We start from the raw sequence: 16,292 nt of genomic DNA, 5'->3' as shown, positions 1-16,292 counted from the left end.
AATCCTTGAATATGATCTAAAAATTTAGCACCCATCAGAACATCTTGCTATGTGGGAGTCTGCTCAGCAATATTTCTTAAGTAAATATTTATAAATAAACATTCAAATTTCTATAAGAATGCAGGATATTTATTTCTAAGGCAAGACTCTTTTTCCTATGTATTGATGTTGCCGTATGGTAGATGGAAGGAACAGGGAAGAAACTGAAGTCAAAGGAGCAGATGGGAGACTAAACTGCAAGGGTTTAGATAAGGATTTCATTGATTCAATAAATATTTATTCATCTCTCACTCTGTGTGAGGAATGGTGCTTGTCATTAGGGGTATCATGATGAGCAAGGCACACCTAGGCTGGGCCATTAGAGGGCTTGGTGGAACTGACCAGAGATCCTAATGAGTGATGGGTATGCCCCAGGAAGAGAAGATGTTATGAGGCTATATGATGGTGTGGCCTAATATGATCTAGTATGCTTTGATGGAAAGCAATGGTCTGAGAATTGAGAGGAAACAACAAATCTAAGAGATGTTTATAATGTAAAACCAACACAACCTATAGAGAGGGGAGAGGAGGCCAGGTCTTGTAGGAGTGTGAGAGAAGGATGTAGAGAGAGGACTACTTCTCCTTAACATTGTGAAGCAGATCCTAGACAACTTTGCCTCTCTTCCCTTGCATGGTTTCTCCCTCTTACTTATTCTTCAACATTTCAGTACCTAGTCTACGTGGGGTCCCTTATCTGCATGACTTTGTTCATCTTCCTCTTTCTGGAACTGCATGCCCTACTTCTTTGCCTGGCTATATCTTACCAGCACTCTAAAATCCACCTCAGTTGTGACACATTTCTGGAAATTTCTCCAACTCAGGTAGGGGATAGGAACTAGGGATAGAAATGGTGGAGTTAGGACATGACATTTTCTAGCCTCACTCCCTTATCCTGTGCAACTTTTCACGGACCTTTTCTGTCCTACTAAATTTACTTCCTTTGTGAAAAAGAATATTAGCTAGCTTCATAGGTGACTCAACAAATCCACTCACATATCCCTAGAGTTTCTGCTGTACTGGAAACATTAAGCTCTGTGCTGTGGGGATTACAAGAATTACCAAGACATGGCCTCTAATGTCAATTAGTAGCAACCGGAACAAAGTAGGCATCATAAATGTTTATTCAGTCACCGTAGAGTAAGTAATTCTACTTGAGTAAAGAAAGTAAAAGGTAAAAAAGTATGTAAGTAAAAAAGTTAAAGTAGGACTAATAGCTCGATGTAATAATTTAAACCTAATTTAAAACCAAACCCCAATGAATCAGTATATTCTTCTCTAAATATCTGCTTGCTGACATACTTGAAGTTTCTCTGTTGAAACAAAATATTTAGGAGGCTTTTCCTCATTTCGTTCATATTTTACATGACATGAAAATGAATGTTTTAAATCTTCAAAACAATAAAATGGTCATTTAGACACACACACAGCTACACACAAAGACAACAAAAACAAACCACTTGTAACTTTCTTTGGTACTTTTAAATCTGGCTCATACAAGGTTTACATAGGCTGTCGGTATTGCCAGAGTCTGAGCTAAAACCGTTTATGGACTAATTAGCTTCAGTATGAGAGAAGAGTAATTATGGAACTGAATGGGTGGTACTGGGCCGGTGGTATTGAGAATTTATACGAATACTTACAGTTTTACCTCACATTATTCTTGTGTAGATTAGAAATAAACCAGCTAATGAAAAGTACTTTTATATTCTATTCACAGTGGTTACTTTGGTCATTTCTAATTGATTCACCATGGACAATATAAAATGAAAGGATCAGTTTTGCTAGTACTTCTCATTGATTTTTGATTTTACTCCTTAAAATAATCCTGTTTTGGCTTACACATAATCATAAAATGTCTTTTATGCTTTTAATATAACCAATTTCCTCCCTCATTTAGCAAAATCTAAATTCAGCTGAAAATTCTAAAACTTCTCAAGTTACACATGAAAGCTCTTGAAGTAGAGTTTTCATTCATTTCATTCTAAGTCAAAACTTAGAATAAAGTCAACTTTTTTTTTTTTTGGTGGGTGGAAGATTGTGTATACAATAGTGCAGAAATTCAAGGGGAAAATTAAAATGACTCAAATTTCACTTGCACTTGGAGAAACATCTTGAATGTATTGCTTTGGGTAGAACACAAATCTTCTGGATCATTGGAAAGGACATTTACATCTGTGATTATGCCACATTTTCTCTCCCTGCCTTCCACCCAGAACACTCTCCTCTGGCCCAGTATTCTCAATCTTTATCTTCCTCCTTGTTCTGCATCAGGCTTATTCTTATTCAACTTTTAGATGTCCTGTACATTATTACTTTACCCATAAGGTCCTCACTGGCTGCCAAGTATTGAATACCTTGAAATTCTCCATCAAAACACCTGTTCCACTGATTGCCATGGACATTTCATGCTCGTTTCCACTGATAGAATTGACAGAATACACGGTCGAGAAAGGCAGGCTCCTTGTCTGTGGTATTCACCATTGTGTCACTACAACTTCTTTAACTGAGTGCCTGCATGTAGTTAGTGCTCAGTAAATAGTTGGTGAAAAGGTAAAGATGTGAACACTTGATTTTCATATCATTTGACTTGCCAGCTGTCTTTCATAATATACACACTGGTTTTTCAACTGACTTTTAATAACTTCTTTTCATGAGAATAGAGTCCTACTGCTTATGCCCTCCTAAATCTTAGCTAGATTCACCCATAAGCAAGCATGCAAATAAAGTAGCATTTTTCTTTTTATATCATTCCTTCTTTATCCTAGTGCTACATTTTTACTACTTCCCAGAACCACTTATCCCACTCCACTTTACTTCTATGTTTTCCCTAACAAAACTGTCCTATGTTTCCTGTATTTCTCAGTCTTAGAAGAACATTGATCATCTTTCATACAACCTATTGAGTGGCTGCCAAAAATTGAGAAAAGGGATAAAACATAATCAAAATCCAATTATTTCTAATTGTGGTTTCCCTATTTTCCAATTCTGGACCTTTGACAATTTAACTTTCATAAACTTTCACTATATCTATACAATAGGCATAATTTCACAAATTCTGCAAGACTGCTGTGAAGATTAAATGAGTATAACTGTGAAATTATTTATATCAATTTATTCACATATAGTAGGTGATTGCTAAATAAAATTATTTTCATTATTATTACTTCTATCATCAGCTAGAAGAGAATATTAAGTTTAGATTGCCTATAAATTTATTTTAACAAAGTACCATATCTTTTCAAAATTATGTTCTGAATACTCAGTCAATGGGATTTTTGACAGCTCTGAAATAAGCCCAGACACATTGACATGTACTCTATTCTTTCTTTTCTTCACAATATTATAACTTCTTCCCATAGCACTCTTTCAACATGATATCCATTTCTTATTGAAATGATTCCATTTCTAGTTTCTTTCTATCACCACAAGAAAGAGAGTTGAAAGAATTTTTTTTTGTATCTCATTTTAAGTTAAAGGGGTTGAAGAATAAAACATTTCAAAAATAAAATAAAATGAAACATTCCAAACTTGCTGTGAGCACAATATACCAAATGAGAATTAAACAAGTAGAATCTAACAGTACATTTGAAGGACACAAACAAGGCAGTGCATACCATTCTTTACTTCTTGTTTTACAAATGTAAATGAATATGCTGATGTCATTAGTACCACCAGTCTCCAATTCTCTTTCTGTCTTAGCTAAGACGTGAAATATATATTTACTTTTTGTGAGAAAATGGTAAATAAAAAATTCATTTAATCCTCCAAATATTTAGTAAATCAAAATCTCTGCCTGAAAAATTAACAGTCATACCCAAAGGACACCTAAGATTTATAATTTTTGAAAAGGTTTTATATTTATGTTCAGTAAGACTCAATCAGAAATTCTGGTGGCCCTTCTTCTGCCAATGATGCAGAGACTGGTTAGAGCTGGAACCCATACTATTAAGTGAAGTTTCCCAAGAATGGAAAAACAAGCACCACATATACTCACCAGCAAAGTGGTATTAACTGAACAGCACCTAAGTGGTCACATAGGTACTACAGTAATAGTGTATTGGGGAGGTGGGAGGGGGGCAGGTATATACATACATAATGAGTGAGATGTGCACCATCTGGGGGATGGTCATGATGGAGACTCAGACTTGTGGGGGGGGGGGAATGGGCATTTATTGAAACCTTAAAATCTGTACTCCCATAATATGCCAAAATAAAAAAAAAAAAAAGAGAGAGAAAAAAAAAATAAAAGATGGGTTGTAGGAAAAAAAAAAAAAAACTTCAGATGGAACTGTGATATTTATCCAGGGAAAATCCTTGCTGTGGCACCCAAAGGCCTTGACAAATGAGATCTGATGGTCCATGTAGTTAACTTTGCTTTCTTAGCTACAAATGTTAATGCTGACCACAACATTAACCAGTCTTTGGAAAAACCTATCCAAAATATTTTATTTGATTAATCTTTTTTGGGTTGATTAATTATTATTTTGTTAGTCTTAAATATATTAAAACTTAATTGATTGACAATTTTAAATAATAAAAGATACTGTCAGTTTGCAGTATGTCCTATATTCTTAAATGTCATAAGTCAACCATTTATAAAGCCTACCTCTATTACTTTAGCCACATTTTTTTTGCACTCTAAAGCACAAAATGCCAGCTTTCTCTTTTTTCCTACCTTTTTGTCTTGTTTTATAAAGCATACTTCCCTTTGGTCATTTAAGGTTTGAGATCTTATTTCAGAATCAATTAGTCTTTTTATCAATAGTTCCTGGTATGGCACTTAAATAAAATTAACAGTCAATGCACAAGTGTTTTCCAAATAATTAATCTTCATATCTTAGATTTTTATGAAGGTCTAGTCTAGTAAAAATTGAAATTAATTTTGGAGTAGGTTTGTTCAGTGGTTAGTAAGGAATTCCAGGTTTCCTAGGGACAAAAGTTTGTGCCTTGCCTTGGTGCAATTGCCCCACTTGGGAAGATGGACAAGGTGGACCCCAGGCTTCCATCATGGTCCTGCCCCACCTCAATCCTGCCCTGAGCTACTGCCCTACCTGGGGGAAGAAGGAACACCCTACAAATCTGCCAATCAGAAGTTAGTGTGCCAACTACAAAAGAATGCAGAGGATTCTGTAGCCCATAGGCAAGCTGCATAGGTACCACAGAGTCCAGAAAGATACCTTGAACAACCCATATGCATAGTAAGAGTCAGGTCATGCAACTCCCAACTCTCCAGTCAAAGGATTCCATGGTGACCTCTGAACCACAAGGGAGGTCCCAATCCAGGCACTATAAAACAAGATGCAGATCATAACCAGGACTATCCCTTCCTTTTGTTCTCCTTTTGCTGTGACAGTGGTCCGGTTCTTATCTGTGGCATATGCATCATGCTCTGTAAACCTATGTCTTGCTCTTGCTCTATAATCCTATCTTTCTATTGTCAATAAACTTCATTTTCTTCCTTGCTTTACTTTGGTGCATCTGGTCATTTTTTGGCCATGGGTGTGCCAAAAACTGACATGTCAGACCCCCGAAACCTGACAGGTTCTCTAGCAACACTATTAAATTTGTATGTGTGTATATACACACACACACACACACACACAGACAGACACACACACACACACACATATGTCCCTACATGGTCTAGCAATATACTCTAAATTCTACAGTAAAGGGAACATTTCTTTGAAATCGTGTGATTCTCTGATAAATAATATATCAAAATTTATTTAGCTGATATGTACTGGTAAATAGCCCAAGACTTGAAGAAAACTATTTTATTTTATACATAAGCACTGTATTTGGGTAAAGATAGATAAGTGGCTTACAAAAAGACAAGAAAATAATTTAAAATAAATTTACTTTAAAAATGAGCATACACACTATTTACTGTGTGCCAGGTACTGTTAGCAGTACACCACATACAACAGTCTCCTGAGGTGGGGGCTATCATTACCCACATCATACAGAGAGAAAACTGAGACACAGGGTGGATAAATACAAAGTTATCTAGAAAGTTTGAAAACTGGCACTTGAATACAGTTAGTACATGAAGTTAATTACTATGCTTTAATGACTCTCCAGAGATAAAAATAATAATAAAAATGATGGGCCATGTTATACAAAATCAAAGAAATCCAGAGCAAATGAATCTTCAAATAGGATGTTGCTGCTATTAAACCCAGATGTGGTTGCTATTTACATTTATTGGTTTTTAAAATTTTGTTTATTTTTAATTCATAACTTTGTTTTGTTTTATAGTTTGGTAAGCTCAAAAATTTATATCCAGTTTTGTGTCTCTATGTATTTAAACAATTTAATAAAATGAGATTAGCAAATATTGGGCACATGCATATTTTCTTTTAATAAATCCATATATTATTTATGCTTGAAAAACATAGCTTTCTATGAACATTTTCAACCAAAGCGATGTATCATGAGTAAAGATTGTGTACTTGTATACTATTATTTTTTCTCTATTTGTTCACCTAATTTCATTGCCTGCTTAAAAACTAAATCAGAGCATGCTGATGCTATGATATTTGACTCATAAAGGTTTATGACAGTTACATATTTATGGTGGATTATACATCATAAGAATAAAAAATAAGCTTTTTATTGTATTGCTTAATGATTTCTGCCTTGATTTCTTCTTTATATGGAATTATTATTGTCATGACCACCATTCCTATCTCACTTGCTTCTGCTTAATGTATCTTTGGCCATCCTTTTTATTTTCTATGACTTTTTGTTAGATGAATAGAGTTGACTTTTGGTTTTCAATGGAACAGCAGTTTTATATTAATAGGACATGCCAATTCTTATCCTTTTATGTCATAACAGATATGTTTGCTCTTCCTTTTTTCACTTTGCTTTATGAATTGTGTCATTTCTATCTTTGCTTTCTTTGTTTCTACAGCTTGATCTATGAACTATGTCCTCTCAGTTGTGAACTTCTCATTTGACATAGGGAGAATTCAAACCAAATTCAATTTTGTAAATAAGAATAGGAAAAATAAGGCTTGAAGATAAGTTTCTGACCCTCATTTTCCCTCCCATCTCCCTGTATATGACTCATTCACCAACATAAGTTTACACAGGTGGAATAGGGGAAATTCCATGTGCTTCTGAGGCTTTGCACTATCTGGAGAAATTGAGTCATTATTATTTATTATTGGAAACTTTCCCATGAGCAGACTGGTAGCAAATGCGGCATTTGTCTGAAATTTCTACTGGGTAGATGCAGGATAGAATTTTTCCTGGCCATTTACTATCCTCTGAGAGTCCCAATTTGCTAACACAAGAGCTTCTGGAAGAGGGCAGCATTGAGAAGCAAGCTGCTCCCAATTTATTTGGGTAGAGGGGATACACTTCCTTCTTTTTGCACCAGGGGAGGACTGATTATAAAAGCAGAGAACCTTGCACACCTCATTAGTGGGATTCCAGTTTTCTAGCATGTTTCCTATTAGCCTGTTAGCATTAAAGTGCCATAACTTCATGAAAATAGGCCACTCCATTCTTGGTACAGAAATCCCACCAATCTGATCTAAAAAGAAGTACCCTTGGAAAAATTACCATATCAAACAAAAATCCATCAGGAAAAAAAGTCTCACAATCCATTTAAAGGGATCTAAAAGAATTAAATTAAGCTAAATAATGAGAACAGGAATGTCCTATTTAGGTAGAACTAATGTGGAAAAAAAAAAAAAAAAAAAAAGAAAGAGGAAAACATTATATCCGTAAGAATGTCTTTAAGGTTTTGAGAAACATTCTTATGATAGTTAGAATTCATATTCTTATGATACTTAGAATTAACATTGCTGCAAGTGATAACAATACAAATCAAATTTGCTTTAAAAAATCAGAATTTACCGACAAGCATGACTAAATTCAGGTATTTAAATGTCAGTAGGAATCAGTTTCTTGTTATCTCTAACTTCGAATGTTAACATAATTTCCAGGTAACATCACTACATGTTGATCTTACCAAAACCAGACATGCAACCTATTAGCTTTAAGTCCAAAAGAAAGAAGGTTCCTCTTAGCTTACAGACAGAAAAAAATGTGAAGGATTGAATTTCACTGAATTAATTTGGGTCTCTGTCTTTTCAAAGACACAGGAGGTCTGTGAAAGAGTTAAGAGATATTGGAGGAGGTGAATTCCGTAGAAAAATCATCTTGCTCTCACACGTAGAAAGGGTAAGCAAAACCAAGGATGTTCATAATTTTTGACAGTGTATGCTCTGAAATGTCAAAATTTTAAAAAATAGATTGGACTCATTTAACTTGCATGCATTATAATACGTTATCCTATTAATCTTTTTTTCTTTGTTATTAAAACCAATGATTTGAGACATTTCATTATTCTATTAATATTAATTATATTGTATATCTTCCCGTTAAAGAATTATCATGGATATTGCCAATATAATTTTTATTCCTATTTTTACCATTTATCTTAGTGATAAACTGATTTAAATGCCCCAAAATAATCCTTTCATTTCATAGTGTCAACATATTAGTGTTATTATATATTTTCCTCACCTAGTGGCCTAGAGTTAGGAGTCAACATTTTAAAGAGATGTTAGAGAGATGTCTTGAAATCTTCATTTTTGAGCAAAGATTTCTGTTATAGTTCTGCAGAATGTAAACTAAGTTCAACATAATATTTATACAACAAGTACATATTTTTTTAAGCTATCTTACCTCCCAACTCTATGTAGACAGGACCTAAGGGTCATGCAATTCTGCGTTCCACCTTTCCTTAGATAATTAGACCAAGGGGAATATCTTTTCAGCTGGCCAGTGCTGAGTCACATTTTCTAACTATGACTCTAAGAGGCAAAGAATGTGCACAGCTATCGGGGTTAGCTGCCATGAAAGGTGACATAGAAGCAAAATCTCTTGTCAGAACAATGCCAAGGCCAAATAACAGTCAATGCAAGGTTGTTGAAAAGCAAAAACAATGACTATGAAATAAAAACTACTTAGTACCAAAAAAAGAATAAAGAAAGCTGATGTGAGTCCAGGAGAATTAAATACACCATTATTTTAGTTAGGGACGTAATACAAGTTTGGAAATCTGTAGCTTCATTAGGTTTCCACAGATTTTTCTGTCAAACTTGTAATTCAAAAAGGTATATAACAGTGGTTCATTTTTTACTGTAACAGGGGTCTTTTTCCCCCACTTTGAACACCATAGGCCTTTTCCACTGTCTTCGGACATCTAGTATTGCAAACAAGGCAGTGATCAACCTGGCTATGTTATATAAGTTATTACATTTTTTATCTCCCTGAATTCTTATGCAACTTTTTCTTTCGCTTGTTAAATCACATATGTTTTTCAAAGCAGGTCATTGTTGAGTCTCTTTTCACTGTGTTAAGCTGAAATATAGTGAAGTCAGTAAATTCACAGCTTTCCTGTGAATCCATTTTTGTAAATTATCTTTAACTACATGTTTGATTATTACTTCTATGTGATGTGTTCTGATTTCTCCTTTTTATGTGTATATAAATACTAACCTAGAAATACATATTCTTTATATAATACCTATCATTTAAACTTACTTTTATCTGCATTTTAGATAATTGTCTCATTGAAAGATTATACATTGAGTTTTTAATTTTTGTGTGTGTGTCAATTTTGCTCTTTAAAACTTTCAGTGCAGTTTTAAATTTTGCTATCATAATGTTAGTTTTATTAATACTATATCAGAACTAAGACCTTTTTGAAAACTTAAAGACAGCTCTGGAAAGCAACTTGGAGGACAGAGCTATTAAAAAGTTAGAGAGAAAGAGAATAAGAAAAAGATATCTATACAATGCTAATAATGAATGGTATGTGTCTAATTGCATAGGAATTAAGAGGTATCTATAATTTATCTCAAATCTTTAACATATTTCTGTTCAGCCTTTATCATACTTTTGAAATACAGTATTCAAATGTTTGACTCACCAAACTAAGACCTTCATATACAAGGCAAAGGTAGTTTTCAGTTATAATCACTTCATCACAAAAATGCAACCTGAATTTTTAGTGGTATTGCTTTCAACATATCACAGCATGTTCCAGATGACCATGACATTATACAAAATAGGTATAAATAAATTAGATTCATTTACTCAATTTGTTATTCATTCACCCATTTAGGTAACTCATGAGGAAGATACAGTAACAATGAAATGTTATCACCAGGGACAATAAGTGTGTTAGTTTCTGTTGGCACTGTGGTCCTGACTCTTTCCACTACTAGCACCTTTAATTAATCAGAGATAGGACATACACCTTCCTTATGTTTAAATGTTTACATCATTTCCAAGGTGTGATACAATTGAGTTTTTAAAAAGCTTGATTAGAACATTTCTAAGGCATTTTGGTACTGCTGGTCTATGGCACAAAAAAGAATCTGGAATACATAACATCCACATCATACTATTTAATTCAGTAAGAAGAGATTACATTCTTTCCGTGAACTAAACATAAGCCAAGTCTCTTCACTGACAGGCAAACCCTCTATTTTTCGGCTCCAACTGACAAGGCCTGAGCAACATTTCTAATTTGCCTTCTTTCTTAGCTAATTTTAATCCAGAGGGAGACACTTGCGCACAAATGAGTGAATAATGTAAACTATGTTTATATTAATTTGCTGGAACCTGTTTGAACAATCTTCTCTTTTTCATCTCAAGTTAATGAACATGGATAAGAATTAAATGTGTGTAAAGAGTGAAGGGAAATATAAACCTTACAAAGGGAGGACATTTCACTGGCTTCATTATGGGAACCGAGGAGACAAAATCAAAGGGTAAAGAACATTGCATAATAGAAGAGAAAATTATGCAGCAGTCTGAACACTGGCACATATTTATATCTAATTTGTTTGGAAAATACCTGTACCTTTTTTCTTTCTCCATAGTTAAAATACTATGTATGGTCTGTACATTTGGTGGTTTTCTTTTTAGATTTCATGAGAAGAGGTTAATGCAGCCTTTACAATAAATGCTATAAATGAAAGTGGGCACAACGATATAAACAAACTTAGATTCAAATTCTGGCTGTTTTATATATTAACATAAACTAGGTTATCTGGTGGAAACTCAGTTAACTAATGTTTAAAATAAAGATATTTTCATTATCCTACAGTAAGAACTCATTGAATATTTTGTAAGTACCTAGTAATACACCTAGTAGAGATCAATATTGGTTTTCATCAAACAGAAAGACCCCCACAATCACACACGCGCACACACACGCACACTCACACATGCCCCAGGTACCCCTTTTTATTCCAGAAGTTTCTTTTCTAACTGACTTTTAATGCTATGTGAAGCTATGGAGAACTAACTCAACTGGGAACTGCAGGCTGATGCTTGTGCTTCTCTTTTAAATTAAAATTAGTATTTTAATTTGGATTAAAGTTTGGATTTTCTAAATAATATGCAATGCATATATTCAAATAATATAAAACCTTTAAGGTAAAAATGATACTTTCAATGCAAACAAGATAATCAAATCCCATCCGGGAATCCTTTAATTCTTAATTCAAAACAAAAAAGTGTTTTCTCTGTATTTCAGATTTGAGGACACATCTTTAACTCATAGTTGCAGAAAGAGGAATGATAGAGGCAAAGATAGGTGAGTAGGTAGATAGGTAGGTAGGTAGGAAGGTGGATAGATACTGAAATTAAATTTCTGATGATCCAAATTCCAGCTTTCTGGGGCAAATAATATCTTCCTCAAATCTCATTTTGTTTCAAACTTTGCTGTTGAAAATTTTTATATATACAGAAATGAATATATGGTACATACTCATATATACATACATTTCTTCTTTAATGTAATTTTTTAAAACAAAGGATTAAAAATTGATTCATTTATAATAATAAAATATCATCATTTTAAAAAGCAGGTCCCATTTCCTTCTATAGATACAATTGTATAAGTCTAGGACTTAAGATTGATTATATGACAATCTCCTAAAATCCTGTAATCTCCTCATGTTCTCCCAAATTTTTGAAAATTATGTTTGTTTTCTTGAAACATGAATCTTTCTCCAGAAAGTAAAAATAGTGAATATATAAAATGTAATTGAATAAGAATACATTAGAATTTTACTATTTGAAGAGCATTATATAAAGTAATAATACAAAATCACAATTGTACAAAATATTTTAAATTTTACTTGGCTGCCTCACAAAGATAGAACAGAGCTAGATGAGAGAGTTTCTAGAAAGAAGATAAAAATTAAACAAAGAATCAAAATCTGAAAAGATATAATAATGACTAACTAAAGGAATGTGTATGATGATATTATCAGTCTTTTATAGCTTTTTATATGGTTTATTTTAGATGTAAAATATATAGATAGATGTATTTCAACAGATATATCTTGTGTAGTGGGAAGAAAGGTCACTTTTAATAACTTGATAAAAAAACATTTTCAGTACTTCTGTGTCATTTTGCCCACATATCTAAGGTAACATCACAGTATTCTAATTATTTGTTTATTAGTATGCTTTTTCTTTGGATTGCAATTGCCCTGAAAGCATCTACTGGGGTTTCTCATCCATTATATACTCTCCACAAGCATGGAAATACATATCCCCATTCCTGGAATATAAATTAAATGTGTATTAAATAAATTATTAGATCAATAAATACCAACATACCATATATATAACATTTTCATAACCTAAATCCCTCTCAGAAATGGCCCATTTACATATATACATATAAAAAAAGAAAAAGACATCTGATTAAGGAAGAATTTTTTTTATTCTGGCCTCTGAAGTCAATCTGACATTTGAGGCCTCACTGATTTGCATGTTCACATCTAGCACTTCTTAAAGAGGGAGCTATCTTATTGCCCTAAGCAGAATTTGCATAGCTACTAGATATTGAGTAGATCCCTGATAGAGGATAATATTATTTCTTTTCACAAGTAACATGAATTTAATTTTATTGGGCAGAGATTTTGGCGTGCATAGCACATAATGTAATATGGGGCAATAAATAATGTCTGAAATGTTGTTCCCTTTTGATTAGTTTTCAAAGGACTGAGGGCATCTTTGCTTCTATTGCCATCATTCATTTATTATTCTCCTATTTTATACATAAAAATTAGAAAGATATGGGCCAAAGATTGCATTTATTTTTAATTAAAGCAGGAGGGAGCATCTGTTATGTGACACCATGAAGTGCTCCATGGACAGCACCAAACTAACCATGTTGAGAGGGTAGGAGATTTCGTCACTGAGTTGATAGAAACACACTTCTGATTTCTGGTGTTTCTCAAATGTTCTTGCTATGGTTTCTTTGTCCTCTCCAAACCTCTGTTAAAATTTGATCCCCAGTTTTGGAGGTGTGGCTGAATGAGAGATATTTGGATCATTCATGAATAGATCCTCTCTGAGGATGAGGGGCGTAATGGAGTGAGTCCTCACTCTAGCAGTTCCAATGAGAGCAGGTTGTTAAAGAGCCTGGCATATCTATGCCCCCACATCCCTGTTTGCTCCCTCTCTTGTCATGTGCTCTGGGGACACACAGTTCCCCTTCCTCCATGAGTGGAAGCAGCCTGAAGCCCTCACCAGATGCAGATGCCAATACCGTGCTTCTTGTACAGCCTGCAGAACTGTAAGCCAAAGGAACCTCTTTTCTCTATAACTTACCCAGTCTCAGACATTCCTTTATAGCAACGCAAAACAGTCAGACAGCTCCTATTCTTTTTTCCATAAATGTATTGTCCCCAATGCCAGCTGAGTGCCATATCATCCTTCCAATTGATAAATAATAATCACAATTAGAACAACAGGATCTTTAGGCTGCTTTTAATAAACACCAGACACCTACACTTGAACACCAAATATACAAAGCTCCAGGCTGACAGAGATACTCACAGGCCCAACTTTTTATGGAGGTTGTGCCCAAAGAAAAATGTATGGTAGGCAGGGAAGCCTTCCTGAAACACTCATGCAGGAGTATATTTCTTTTATTTGCCAGAGCTTTTAGCTCTTTGCTGTGGTTTCTTTCCTGCACTGATCTTGTAAAATTCCCTTGATCTTTGTAAGTCATTTAAAAAACATTACTTATTTAAATCTTCAAACCAGTCATGTCGTGGAGTGTTTTAACAATATGTGGGTCTGAATAGAAGTGTGATGTGGGTTGGTGTGTGCATGTGTCGAGTTTGTCAGAGGTGGAGAAGGAAAGTCTGGTAATGAAAAGCACACTCTGTTGGGAGTGCATAAGCCTGTCCCGTGGTTGGGTAGGTAGGGATATTTCATCATTAATTAGCTTTAGGCCTTTCCTAGCCCTAAGCCTTCCAACATCAAAAATGAAAGAATTGGAATGGAACAAACCTAAAGTGGATTTCAATTCTGAAATTCTGTGATCCTAACATGTAGATAGACAACACACTATTTTAAACTATTTGACCAACTAAGAACTTCAAACAAATAACATACTAGAATAGTTGACTCTTGAACACCAGGGGTTTGAATTGCAGAAGCTCACTTATATGCATATTTTCTTCTGCCTCTGCAACTTCTGAGACAACAAGACCAATCTCTCCTTTTCCTACTCCTCCTCAGTCTACTCAATGTGAAATTGATGAGGATGAAGATCTTTACGATGATCCACTTGCATAATAATGACCAGTAAATACATTTTTTTATTCCTGTTGATTTTCTTAATAGTATTTTCTTTTTTTGAGTTTACTTTATTGTAAGCATATTGTATATAATAACATAGAAAATATGTGTTAATCAACTATGTTATTGGTAAGTCTTCTGGTCAATAATAGGTTATTAGTAGCCAGTAGTAGCTTAGTTTTGGGGAGTCAAAATGATAGATGGATTTTTGACTGCACAAGGGGATTGACCTCTGTATCATTCTAGGGTCAACATAACACATCAATCTGTTAATATGTCCACTGTGATCCTGAAACTTGAGTAAATTGTGCTTGTTGGGAATATGGTCCTTGTCACTCACTGCTCTATTTCTGGCCTACCCCATAGTCATTTGTAAGCAATATCAACGTATTATTTGAGCATCCATTAAAATACAAACTATGCATTTTTAATCTGATTACTTTTATAAACCTCCCTCTATTCCCAGGATCTGCACTTAGCTGAGGAGAAAGAGGAAGGTGTGTCTTGATGAAATTGCATCAACTAGTAGAATTTAAGAGGTTGTCAATCAGGATAGAAGCTTTGAAATGAGAGAGATTTTAGATTGAAATTTGTTCTGCACTACTCACTGGTTGTGGGGCTTTGCTTGAGTTTGCTTATAGAATTATTATTAGGATTCTATGAAATAATCTAAGTATATATTAATAATTTCTTTACTTCAACATTCTATGTAGAGAGCAGGATAGAGCTGAAATTTTCATTGAATTAAATCAAGAAAAAAAATGCCTCAATAAATAAAAAAAATCCCTATATGCATTGCCAACAACATGCAAATTCTATCTGGCAAATTAGAAAGGTGTGATCATAAATCAAGGCAATTGAAGCATCCAACAGAGAATGGCTAAAAAAAAAAAAAAAGACAAAAGAAAAAGAACTATTGGAATCATTTCTATTCTAGATTCAGTCAATATGGAGGATTCAATTTTTCATAAAAAAAAAAAAACTACAAAGGTTATATTTCTGTCTAAAGCGAACACATGGGCCTTTTGGCAAATTGATGGTCCCTATGGAAGTTTACAAATGTTCTTCATTTTATCACTGTAGAAACCACAGGATGAATTCCAAAGAAGTAAGCAAGGATGAGGTTGACATGCAAACACACTTAGATCTCGCAGTAATACACCAAGTGCTATTTTAATACATCACATGATATTTTATAGCCACATGAGAAGGGGATTTCTAAATGCAAAATAGCCAAGTGAAAAAGGAATAAATAGAAGCTAGCAGGACTTTTAAACCAATATAGGATAAAATAGCCTGTCTTGCTGTTTGCGGATTGCATATAGATACAGTGATTTTATATGGAACTTTAATAAGTTAAACAAAAATTTGTAAAGTTGAAATAAAAATAATGTTGTATTGTTCAGGGCTTACCCCTCTTTTACTGAAATGTATGAAATATACTTAGCAACTGGATTTTCCTCCCTATTTATACTTTCTATCATAGAATCTGCCCTTTGGAAACTAGGAGAGCTCATGTAAACAACTTTAAACACTAGGGTTGTGAGATCTCTTACCCACAGCAGCCTATTTGAGAATCCACCAATCATACAGGGAGGGTGAACTAAATA

The sequence above is a fragment of the Microcebus murinus genome, chromosome 6, assembly GCF_040939455.1.
Source record: "Microcebus murinus isolate Inina chromosome 6, M.murinus_Inina_mat1.0, whole genome shotgun sequence".
Taxonomy (NCBI): Eukaryota; Metazoa; Chordata; class Mammalia; order Primates; family Cheirogaleidae; genus Microcebus; species Microcebus murinus.
Note: the sequence above shows the minus strand (reverse complement) of the source record.